Genomic DNA, 12,950 nt, shown 5'->3' with positions numbered 1-12,950 from the left:
AAGGAATAGCCTCTCCTAAAAACATGCCCGAAGTATGATATTTCGCCACCCTTGCTTCTAAAGAGCATTCTGATTGCACCTGCTCTAAGACATATCTTTTTGTTCTTTTGGCACTCCACAGACTAGTCAGTTGTTGTTGCTGTTGTTTTGTGCCACTGAGTCAACTATGACTCATAGCTGGGTCGTCTTCTGCGCTGTCCCTTCTTCCATGCATGAGGACCCTCTCCAAGGACTGGTCCCTTCTGGCCACATGCCCAAAGTATGTGAGACAAAGCATCAAAATCTTCACCTCCAGTGAGCAGCCAGTTTCACCCTCTCCAGGACAGACCTGTTTGTTCTCCTGGTTGTCCACAGCACGTTCAATACTCTTCTCCAGCACAACTCAAAGGCATGGATCTTTCTTCTGTCATCCTTAGTTATTGTCCAGCTCACTAATGCACAGCAAGTAATTGCAAAGACCATAGCCTGGATCAGGTGTATCTTAGTTTTCAGACTGGCATCGTTGCTCCTTCTGTACTATAGAGAAGTCCCTGACAGCTGATTTGCCCAATGCAATTCGTCTTTTGATTTCCTGCCTGCTGGTTCCAAGACTGTAAAGCTGAGCCAAGTTGAAATTGTTGAAAATCTGTCTATTCATCATCTATCATGATGCTGCCAATTGGCCTAGTGGTGAGAATCTTTGTTTTCTTGATGTTGAGCCTCAATCCATATTGAAGACTGTAGTCCTTGACTTCCTGCAGAAGCTTCAGGTTGGTTCTCCTCAGTTTTAGTGAACAAGGTTGTGTCATCTGCATAACACAAGTTGTTGATGAGTCTTCCTCCAATCCTGATGCCACATTCCTCCTCATAAAGTCTAGCCTCTCTAATAATCTGTTCTCCATATAGACTGAAAAGGCATGGAGACAGGATGCATACTTGACACACACCTTTCCTGATCCTCAACCTTGCAGAGTTTCCCTGCTCTGTTCTGACTACTGCTCCCTGGTCCAAATACAGGTTTAGCATGAACACAATTAATTGTTCTGAGATTCCCATTCTTCTCAAGGTTAGCCACAATTTGTTGTGATCCATACAGTCAAACGCCCCTGCATAGTCAATGAAACACAGATAGACAATCTTCCAATACACTCCCTCAAAAATTAATAATAATATTCAGTTGTGGAACTTGAAGTTTTCCTAAGCATGTCTTAAATGTTCCAAAGCCAAAAAGATTTCTAGATCTCACAACATAAAAATAAAAATCTCAAGTCGGCAGTGAAGAAAACTGAGAATCAAACCAATTTACCTTGTAAAATACTCAAAAAACTCACAAGAGGCAGTGCTGGATACTTCTGCAACTAGGGGTGAGAATTAGATGTAAATGTCACAGTAATTATCCCAAGAAAAGTCTGAAGGTTTATTCTCTGCAGAAAGTAAAATAGCTTTTAAACTAGTCTCTACACCAGGCAATTAACAGAGATAAGAGGAAACTGGAAGATGAATGGGTTCAATGACAAGCATTGTTAATCAAGAGTTTAATACAGATACATTAATTTTAAGGAGCTATGGTGACATGGTAACACTGCCAGGTTGCTAACCAAAAGATAGGGAGTTTGACTCTACCACTCTCTGGGAGAAGATGGGTAGTCTTCATCCATAAAGATTTATAGCCTTAGAAACTGGATGGCGAGGCAAGCTCTGATGGCCTAGTGGCAAGAAGCTGCACTGCAATCCCACAGGTGAGCAGTTTGAATCCACCAGATGCTCTTCTGGAGAGGAAGGGACAACCTCCTCTTGTACCAGTCAGATCCAATTTGACAGTACACACAAAAAAATAATAATTTTTTTTTTAAAAAAAAAAGAAACCGAATGGAGGGTCATTAAGGCAATGGCAGTGGCTATGTCAACCTTATAGAACTCTAGATATCTAGGTAGTTCCATAGGCAGGCAGTTAATTATTTAAGCCTACATAGTAGAGGCAAGATTCACGAATATAGGTAATTACAGGAGAAAGATGAGCAGTCCAGTACTATAAAGTACAGACCATGATGAGAAGGTTGAACGCATGAAAATGACAGTAGGTTTAGGTTTTGTCAGAATAGCTAAATGAAACCATGGAAATGGATGAAACTTTTGTTATCCTAGTAAATTCTATAAACTAAGAGGCCATAAAAGGAGTACAGATGGAAGGGAGGTAACCAACATTTATCTTTAAACTGGTCTATATATACGCCTGAGGGTATACCATGTATAGGCAGAAATTAAGAAATAATTTCTAGGCATATAATGAACGTACTCTTTCTGAAATGGATTATCTACAATTCGGCCGAGATGTGTACGTGGATACCTCTTTCCCACCTCATCTTTCATATTCTTTTTCTCCAACGTGTTAAAAGAAATATTTATATCTTGTGCCTCTTTTTATACTACAATGCTTGCAGGGAAGCTAAAAAGAGAAAACTGGAAATGTTTCCAGGAAGTGTCTTTTAGTGGTTATTCAAAACATAATAAATAAGCTTGACTAGGGCTTACCTACATTTTACACACAGCACTATTAAGGTTGAAAGGCAGAATTAGAATTGGCGTATGGTGATTTAAGGAAACGCACTGAATTCAGATATACTTTGGAACAGGGAGGTAGAAGTGGTCATAAGATGATCTTGTTGGGGACACTATCTGACTCAAATTGTATCAACTCCCCACAAATGTACTACTTTATACTAATTTCTCTGTTGCTTTGTGCATTTAGGTTATTAACAATTCCTGCATCAAAAGTGGAGTCTGAAGTAGTTGAGCTGTGACACTCGGAGCTCTCTGTGGAGACACGTCTGTTATCAACCAACAACTGTCTCCATGGAGTACATGGAGGTTGTCATGGGAAGTTTGCTCCAGTCCTAGAGCCCACTTTAGTCTTTTGGAGCTTGGATCTGATATTTATTTTAGATTTGATTTGCTATAAAATGTTGTTGTCATGTGCTGTCAAGTCAGAACTGACTCCTAGCTGACCCTTCAGCAGGTGTTCTGAGGCCATAAATAGTACAGGAGGAGACTATGCATCTTTCTCCCTCAGAGCTGGTGGATTCAAAACCACATGCTTTTGGGGTGGAACTATGTTAAAAGTGGGTTTTTGCAAACTCAATTTGTCCTACAGGGTCTTTGAGTCACTGCAAAGAGTATTTAATACGATTTATGTGGTAAAAAGAGTAAATAAACCTGTGTTAGAACAAGCACAGCCAGTATACACCTTAAAAATAAGAATGTCCAGCCTTGGCTGCACATGCTTTGGGCATGTAATCAGGGAAGCCAGTCCCAAGAGCAAGGCAATATACTTGGTAGTTATTGCTGTTGTTAAGTGCCATCGAGCTGAGTATAGCGACCCTATAAACAACATATCTAAACCTTTGTCCTATCCTGTGCCATCCTCACCATTCCTGACATACTTGAGCCCACTGCTACAGTCACTGTGTCAATCCATCTGGCAAAGAGTATTCCTGTCTTCTGATGACTCTTTGCAAGGAATGCTGTTGTTGTTGTATGCTGTCGAAATGGAACCAACTCATAGCTGATCCTCCAAAGGATTCACAAAAGAAGAGACTGCCCATCTATCTCTGGCAGAACTGCTGGTGAACCTGAACCCCGGGTGGAGGGCAGGACTACAGCACAGATTCTTCCCACTAGGCCATCAGGGCTCCCTATAGCCTCTCCTAATAACATCTCCAAAGTACGTGACACGAAGTTTCACCATCTTTGCCTCCAAGGAACACTCTGGCTGCACTTTCTCCAAGTCCTGTCTTTTTGGTCTTTTAGTAGCCTATTGGACATTTGGTACTCTTTTCCAACACCACAGGCACTAGTTCTTCTTCTGTTATTGCCATTCATTATCCAGCTCTCAGATGCATAGCAAGTAAACAGAAAAACTATACCATGAATCAGGTGCATCTGAGTCTTCAAATTAACATTTCTCTTCAGCAATTTGGAGAGGTTCCTGACAGGAGATTTTCCCAACACAATATGCCTTCTGACTTCACTGCTAGTGACAAGGGTGTGATAAATGGATGCAAGCAGGATGAAATCACTGACATTTCAATCTTTTCTCCATCTATCATGATGTTGCCTAAAGGCCCACTGGTTAGGATTTTTCTTTTCTTGATGTTGAGATGTAATCCATATTGAAGGCTGTAATCTGTGATCTTCTACAGAAAGTGTTTCAAGTCCTCCTGACTTTTAGTGAGCAAAGTTGTGTCATCTCTCTGTAATGCAGGTTGTTGAGAAGTCTTCCTCTGATCTTGATGTCACATTCTTCTTCACAGAATTTAGCTTCTCAAATGATTTGTACAGCATATAGATTGACTAGATATAGAGAACTATACAACACTAACCCACATTTTTCTTCATTTTAAACCATAGAGTGTTCTCTTGCTCAGTTCAGACAACAGCTTCTTGGCCTAGGTAAACATTTCTTAAGAGCATAATTAAGTGCTCTTGGTAGAGGGTCAACAAATGAGAGGAAGACTCTTAACAAAGGGTTGCAATAATGGGTTCAAGTACAACAATTGTTATCACAGAACACATCTTTCAAGATGGCTACAAGCAGGAATGTCTGGAAGAAAGTGCAGCCAAAGTGCTTCTTGGAGACTAGGGTGGCAAAACTTTGACTCACATCCTAGCAATATGAGCGTGAGAATAGTGCAAGATTATAAGAAAAGCACAAGAATGGATAGTGTTTTACATAGTCTCTCCTCCATAAAAACATACAGCTTCAAAGACCTGACGGAAGATCACTTAGGAGTCAGAATCAACTTGATGGCAAAGGATTTGGTTTCTTGGGTTTGAATTATAAGCCATATGCATTCTTATAATTAAAATAATTTCCCTATGTATATAAAGAATAACTGCTCTGAATTTCCCTATGTATATAAAGAATAACTGCTCTGAAGAAATCTTATGTGTAAATATCCTTGAGTTCTGATCATTTTTAACAGGATATCTTTATTGACATAGTGGCAGGTTCCAAATGAATAATTGTAGGGTTTCCAAATGTACAATGTTTCCAAAAAATGAGGCACTAAACTAGGGCAAATAAAAATCAGTGGTGGGCAGGTACAAACTGCACATACAAAAAAAATCACAATGAAGAGGAAGAATAAATAAAAATCTGAGGAGAGTAAAGGGGTTCCACCTTCTTAAGAAGCATCTAAATAATTTCCCCTGTGGCAACAGCAAAAGTGCGCTAACCAAGACTTAAAAAAATAATATGCCGCATGCAGGAGCAATCATTTTGAAAATCACTATCTAATTTGGGAGGGACTGGAGAGCATTATGCTGAGTGAAACAACTCAGTCCCATAAGGACAAATACGGTATAAGAAAATTATTGTAGAATTGAAAGATAACTAGTAAAACGTATACAAGAATCCAAGGAGAAAAAGGAGGAACAGAGGAGTTAGGACGGGTGGGGCGGGGATGGTAATTATAAGAGTCCCACAATTTGATGGTTGGAGGGAGGGGTGGGTAAAGGAAATGGGAAAGTTCTGGCGTGAAAAACAATGTATTCAAACTTTCTAGTTTAACCAATATAAAGTAAAAATTGTATTTTTTTTAAAAAAAAAAACAGTCCAAACATAAAATACTAGAAATGGAAGCATGAGACAGTGGAAAGCCTAGAGCTCAGAATTCTAAAAATCAAAATCAGCCTTGTTTCCCATTCTACAAACATTAAAGGCTTGCTGTCACAAGGACCCCTGGTGGTGTGGTGGCTCCCTTACCTGGTGGGCTGAGAGCCAAAAGGCCAGCACTTTCAAGTAACCAGCCAGAGAAAAAGACGGACAGTCTCTTTAATGATAAGCAGCCTTGTAAACTGATGGCAGGTTGACATGAATTGAAATTGACTCCATGGCTGTGGATTTTAGTTTAGTCTGAATTTTAGTTTGGTCCTATAGGAAGGTTCACAAAAGTTGCTCAGAGTTCCCATTCATTTTTATTTTTTTCCCCCCTCAGCAGCACCTCCTACATGCTAGAGGGTTGTGTGTTTCTGGTGGTGGTATCGTTTTTAGGGTCCGTTGAGATGAGTAGGACTCATGGCCACCCTGTGAACAGAAGATCTGAAAACTGTCCTATCCTGTGCCATCCTCACACTTCCTGACACACTAGCGCCCACAGCTCCAGTCACTTTAAATCCACCTCGTTGAAGGTCTTCCTCTCCTTCCTTGACCCTCAACTCATCTCAGCATCATGTCCTTCTCCAAGCCTCATCATCCTTGCCTCCAAAGAACACTCCAGCTGCACCCTCTCCAGGACATATCTGTTTGTTCTCTTGGCCGTCTAGGAGATTTTCTGTTCTGTTCTCCAACACCATAACTCAAAGTTATCAATTCTTCTGCTGTCATTCCTATTCATCCCCTATATACGGAATCTGTAGGCGAGGAAAATTTGACAGCTTGCTTCCAAAAGTCTTGGAAACCCTACTGGGCAGTTCTCCCTTGCCCTATAAGATCACGCTGAGTTAGAATGACTCCCTGGCAATGGAGTTGGTTTGTAGAATATATACTGATGAACATGCAGTATATTGAGACACGCCCACAAAATAGTGAAAGGATGCTCCTGCCTCTCTCTCTAGTAAACGAAGATACCAAAACGACCTAGCATTGCCCAAAGGAGCTTTAATGAGGTTTTAATAAGGTTTTGCACTGACAGACCAATGAATCCACCAGCTGCTCCGCGGGAGATGGATGGACAGTCTCCTCCCTTGCGATTCACTGCCTCTGAAAACCTGCTGCAGGGTCAGCTATGTCGGCTCCAAATCGATGGTACACAACAACTCTGCCCAGGTTTTCCCCATGTCTGCCAGTATGCACGGAAAGCAGTAGCAATTGCCTGAGAACACGAGCCCGCTGACATGCAGCAGCCAGTTCGATGGGTGTTGGTTGTGAACACACAGATAAATGAAGTAAAATGTAAAGAAACTTCTAATGTTAAGAAGGAGTTTCTTTTCCCAAATGAACACTGCAAACTTCTTAAATGGCCCAAAAAAAAAACAGAGCTGAGGTGTAGAACAGAAGCACGAAACACACAGACAGCTCACCTTTCCACCAGAACGCCAAGCTCACCCGGATCCCTGTTTGCCTGCACCTTCCGGTTCCCGCCGGAAGTTTTTCAAACGTCCCAAGTCCCGCCTCTCTTCTCCCGAACAACAGCCCAGACTGAAGGGGCGGAGCCCCGCCGAGGTAGGCGGAGCTAGAGAAAGAAGCCGAGGGACCGTACTGGCAGACCGAACTTCTTTCTCCTTTCTCCGTAGCTCCCTTAAGGTCCGGCGGCTTGGCTCAATAGGATTCCGCCTCCACGCTTTCCCTTCTGTTAACCCGCTTCTGGAGGTCTGGTGCTGGAGCTAAGCCGAAGACGTAAGGCTTGAATTCACCACCTAATCCGCGAGAAAAAGATGTTCACTTTCTCCCATGCAATTTGTTGTCTTGCGAGCCCTCGAGTGGAAAATGACATACAGTTGACGCTCCAGGCGGTTTTCGCGACTTTGAGTTGACGCTCCAGCGAGTTGTCACAAACAGTAAGAAATTCATGCTTTTAGGACTGCAGCACAGCTTCTTACCACCAGGGCACCAGAGGGATTTAGAACCTCTTAAAGCCACTGTTTTTATAACCATTCAGACCATGGTATTTCAGGTCACTTGCTATGCTGCTGAGAGCTGGAAAATGTTGTTCTTCTTGACAAGAGAAGGAAATAAGAGGTATCCAAAATGGCAAAGGGGAGGTAAAATTATCTCTCTATGCAGATGATGTAATAGTATACTTTAGAAAACCCTGAAGACTCAGCAAGTACTGGACATAGTTGACCAATTCAGCAAAGTGGCAGGATACAAGATCAACATACAAAAATCAGTTGGCTTTCTCTACAGTGATAAAGAGAATACAGAGCTGGAGCTAAGAAAAACAATACCCTTCACAATACCTAATCACAAAATTAAATACTTGGGAATAAATCTAACCAGAAGCATAAAGGATGGATCTATTCAAAGAAAATTACAAAACATACTACAAGAAACAAAAAGAGACCTGGAGAAGTGGAAGAATATCCCTTGCTTATGGATAGGAAGTCTCAATATTGTGAAAATGACAATACTACCAAAGACAATTTACACATTCAATACAGTCCCAATACAAATGCCATTCTCACTCTTCAACGAGATGGAAAAGGCAATCTCCAGTTCTGTTAAGAATGGCAAGAAGCCCTGAATAAGCAAAGCACTCCTTAAAAATAGAAACAAGGTAGGAGGCATATCACTCCCTGATTTCAAATCCTACTACACTACGGTGGTGGTCAAGACAGCATTGTACTGATATAACAACAGACACATAGATCAATGGAATAGAAATGAGAACCTGAAAATCAGCCCATCAACCTATGATCAACTGATTTTTGACAAGGAGATCAAATCAGTTAAGGGGGTAAATGACATCATTTTTTAACAAATGGTGTTGGCAAAATTTGAAAACTATCTTCAGAAAATTCAAGCAAGATCCACACCTCACTCCATACATGAAAAGCTTGGAGGAACTCTAGAAGTCCTAATCCACAACATAAACAGTCTTCCAAGCATCCTGAAAAGTCTACAACCAGGAGAGGACAAAATAAATTAATTGGCCCTTCTAAGAATTAAATCCCTATGCACATCAAAAACTTCTCCAATAGGGTAAAATGGGAAATCACAGATTGGGAAAAAAATATTTGGTAATGACATAATGGACTTATATCTAGAATTTATAAAATACTCGAGCACCACAACAAGATAAAGGTTAACAACCCAATTGAAAAATGGGCACAGGATGTGTGTGAGCAGACACTTCAACTAAGACATTCAGATGGCCAGCAAGCACATGAAGAAATATTCAAAATCCCTAACTCTAAGAGGGATGCAAATCAAAACAACTATGAGATACATTCTCACCCCAGGAAGAATAGCAAAATTTAACAGAATAGCAAACAACAAATGCTAGAGAGGTTGTGGAGAAACTAGAACCCTTATTCACTGTTGGTGGGAGTGTAAAATGGTACAACCACCATGGAAGGCTGTATGGCGCTTTCTCAAAAAGTTGCAAATAGAAATACCATTTGACCCAGCAATTCCACTACTGGGAATAGACCCTAAAGAAACAATAATTGCCACCCAAGCAGACATATGCACACCCATGTTTATTGTGGCTTTGTTCACAATAGCAAAGAGTTGGAAACAACCCCAATGTCCATCAACAAACAAATGGTTAGAGAAGCTGTGGTATATTCATAGAATAGAATGCTATGCTGCATTGAAAAACGAGGAACTCATGAAATATACAAAATGGGTGACCTTGGAAGACATTATGCTGAGTGAAATATCTCAGTCACAAAAGGATAAATACTGCATAGTGCCACTATTGTAAAATGGGACTGACATCAGGGTTGAGGGGAGACTGAGAAAGGTGAAATAAATTGTGTATACTGCATTGAAACAAATGAGGGAGAGAACTGTTTAAAAGGGATATGTGACTAGGTATAATTGTCACGACAGGAGTTCAGAACGAAGGCCACATAGTGGATTAAACTTGGGGGAGGTATTGTATAATAATGAAAGAATTTTTCTTTTACTTTTCAAAGAGAAGAGCAAACTGGGTAGGGGGAAGTCAGGCAGGGAGAAAAGTGCAACAATGAATGAATGGAAATAGTGAATGAATGAAAATCCGAAGTCTCTGTAAACTTTCATTAAAATTAATTAAAAAATTGTAAAGTTCATCCAGAGTTAAAAAAAGAATGTTGTTCTTATTATGTGCATCTGAGTGAACTGCAACCAATAGTGCCAATGCACAATAGCGTTGAACCCTACCAGATCCTGAGTCAATCTGTCTCTAACACACCTACCATCATAACCCTAGTTACTGTGTCAATCCATCTCATCCAAAACCTTCCTCTCTGACACTGTTCCTCCACCTTTCCAACCATGATGTCCTTCTCCAAAGACTGTTCCCTCATGGCCACTTGCCAAAGTAGGTGAGCTTCAAAATCCTTGCTTTCAGAGAACAACTTGCTTGGTTTCACCCTTGCTAGCACAGACCTGTTGGTTCTCTTGGCAGTTCACAGTATGTTGTATACTCTTCAAAAACTACAACTCAAAAGCATCAATTCGTGCAACAATGAATGAATGGAAATCCAAAGTCTCTGTAAAGTTTCATTAAAACTAATGAGAATAATAATAAATTTTTTTAAAAGCATCAATTCTTCTGTCATCCTTAGTCATTGTCCAGTCTCTGGTGCATAGTCAGTAATTGAGAAGAGCATGGCCAGGAACAGGCGCACTTTAGTCTCTAGACTGACACTGTTGCTCTTCAGCACTTTGGAGAGGTCCCTGAAAGAAGATTTTCCTAATTTCAAACTTGTCTTTTTATTTCCAGACTACTTGTGCCAAGAATGATGATAATGGAATGAAGAAAGATGAAATTGTTAACAAACTCATAATCTTCTGTATCTATCATGGTGTTGCCAATGGCTTACTAGTGAAAATCTTTGTTTTACTGATGTTGAGCTTCAATCTATATTAGACACTGCAGACTTTGACCTCAATATCAGCTGTGAAAACTAGGCCAGGTGTTGATTGTGGCCTAGACCATCAACTACTCATTTGTAAGTTTAAACTGAAGCTAAAGAAAATTAAATCAAACCCACAAGAACAAAAATTTGACCTTAAGTCTACCCCACCTGAATTCAAAAATTATCTCAGGAACAGAGTTGAGGCAATCAACACTAATGAGTGAAGGCCATTATTTTGAGTTCTGGGAGGATATCAAAAATATTATTAATGAAGAATGCAAATAATCATTATTGTTATTGCTGCTGTTATGTACTGTCAAGTCACTTGCGATTCATAGCGATCCTATGGACAACAGCCCTAAAACCTGTTCTACCCTGTGCCAATCTCATTGTCTCTGATACACCTACCCCTAATATCCCAGTGAGTGAGTCAATCCACCTCATCATGGATTTCTCTTGCACTGTTCCTCCACCCTCCCAAGAATGGAATCCCTCTCCAAGGACAGGCCACTTCTTGCAACATGTCCAAAGTATGGCAGATGAAACTTCAGAATCCTTACCTCCAAGGAGCATCCTGGTCTCACCCTCTCTAGGATGAACCTGTTTGTTCTTCTAACAGTCTGTGATATATTCAATACTCTTCTCTAGCACCACAGCTCAAAGACAGAAATTTTACTTCTATTATCCCTAGTCATTGTCAAGCTTTCTGACACACAGCAAGTAATTGCAAAAACCATGGCCTAGATTAGGCACACCTTAGTCTCCAGACTGCTATTGTTGCCCTTCAGTACTTTGGAGAGGTCCTTGACAGCAGACTTTCCCAATGCAATTCATTCTTTAATCTCTTTGATGCTGGTATCAAGAGCATTCATTGTGGAGCCAAGCAAAGCAAAGCTGTTAACAGTCTCAGTCTCTTTACTGTCTATCATGATGCTGCCAATCGGCCCAGTGGTGAAAATCTTCATTTTCTTGATGATGAGCTTCAATCCATAGTGAAGACTGTAGTCCTTGACCTTCTGCAGCAAACGCTTCAGGTTCTCCTCAGTTTCAGCAAGCAGGGTTGTTTATTTGCATAACACAGATTGTTGAGGAGTCTTCCTCCAATGCTGATGCCAAATTCCTCCTCATAAAGCCCAGCCTATTGGTTGATCTGTTCTGCATATAGATTGAAAAGTTAAGGAGATAACACATCCTTGGCGTACCCCCTTCCCAATTTTGAACCAAACAGTGTTTCCTTGCTCTGTTCTGACAACGGTCTCCTGGTCCAAGTGTAGGTTTCGCAAAAGTACAATTAAGTGTTCCAGGATTCCAGTTCTTCTCAGAATTAGACACAGTTTGTTGTGATCCACACAGAAAGATGACCCAAAAGAGTGTGGAAATTATCAAACAATATCATAAGTATCACATGCAAGCAAGATTCTGATGAAAATTACCCAAAAACAACTAGAACACCAAATCAACAGAGAACTACCAGAAGTGGAGGCTCAGTTTAGAAGAGGCCATGGCAATAGGAATAATACAGCTAATGTTAGATGGATCTTGGCTGAAAGCGGAGAGGAATGTCTAGCTGTGTTTTGTTGACTATGCAAAGGCATTTGAGCGTGTGGATCACAACAAACTGTGGCTAACTCTGAGAAAAAGATTATTACAAAGACAAAGAAAAAACCAAGTTGGATGTCAGAAAAGGCCTGAATGTTGCACTAGAATGCCAAAAGGCCTGAGAAAATGGAAGAAATCAGGAAATCAAGAGCTGAACAGATTTCAAAGGGCAGTGCAGGAAGACAAAGCAAAGTATTATAGTGAAATGTCCAAAGAGCTGAGTAGGAAAATCAAAGGGATGAACTTGTTTGGCAATTCTTAAGTTGAAGAAACTGAAGAGCAAATTCAAGCCTTGGGTTGCAATATTTAAGGAGGTTATGGGCAGAATGTTGAATGATCCGGGAAGCATCAAAAGAAGATGGAAGCCCTAAAGAAACCAGAACGCCATCCAAGCAGATATATGCACACCCATGTTTATTGTAGCTTTGTTCACAATAGCAAAGAGCTGGAAACAACCCGAGTGCCCATCAACCTACAAATGAATAGAGAAGCCTGGTATATTCACACAATGGAATATTATGCAGCACTAAAAACTCATGAAATCTTATATGAAATGGGTGACCTTGGAGGACATTATGCTGAGTGAAATATCTTAGTCACAAAAAGACAAGTACTGCATAATGCCACGGTTATAGAACAGGGCTGATATGAGAGTTTGGGGAAAACAGAAAAGAGGGGATAAATAATGTACACATCATTGAAGTAGATGAGGGAGAGAATATATGATTAGGTATTATTGGCGTAACAAGAGTCCAGAATAAGAGTTGCGTAGTAAAGTGGACCCAGGGTGGGACTGTATAACA

General features: G+C 40.6%; 1 pseudogene; it reads right to left on the bottom strand.

The window, feature by feature from the left end:
• Positions 1-7,080: 7,080 nt before the first annotated feature.
• LOC102849558 overlaps positions 7,081-12,950 on the bottom strand; it is a 21,437-nt pseudogene continuing 15,567 nt past the window's right edge.

The sequence above is a fragment of the Elephantulus edwardii genome, unplaced genomic scaffold, assembly GCF_000299155.1.
Source record: "Elephantulus edwardii isolate Elephantulus edwardi_28Jun2011 unplaced genomic scaffold, EleEdw1.0 scaffold00019, whole genome shotgun sequence".
In the NCBI taxonomy this organism is placed as follows: Eukaryota; Metazoa; Chordata; class Mammalia; order Macroscelidea; family Macroscelididae; genus Elephantulus; species Elephantulus edwardii.
This window is presented reverse-complemented; position numbering and strand designations above follow the sequence as displayed.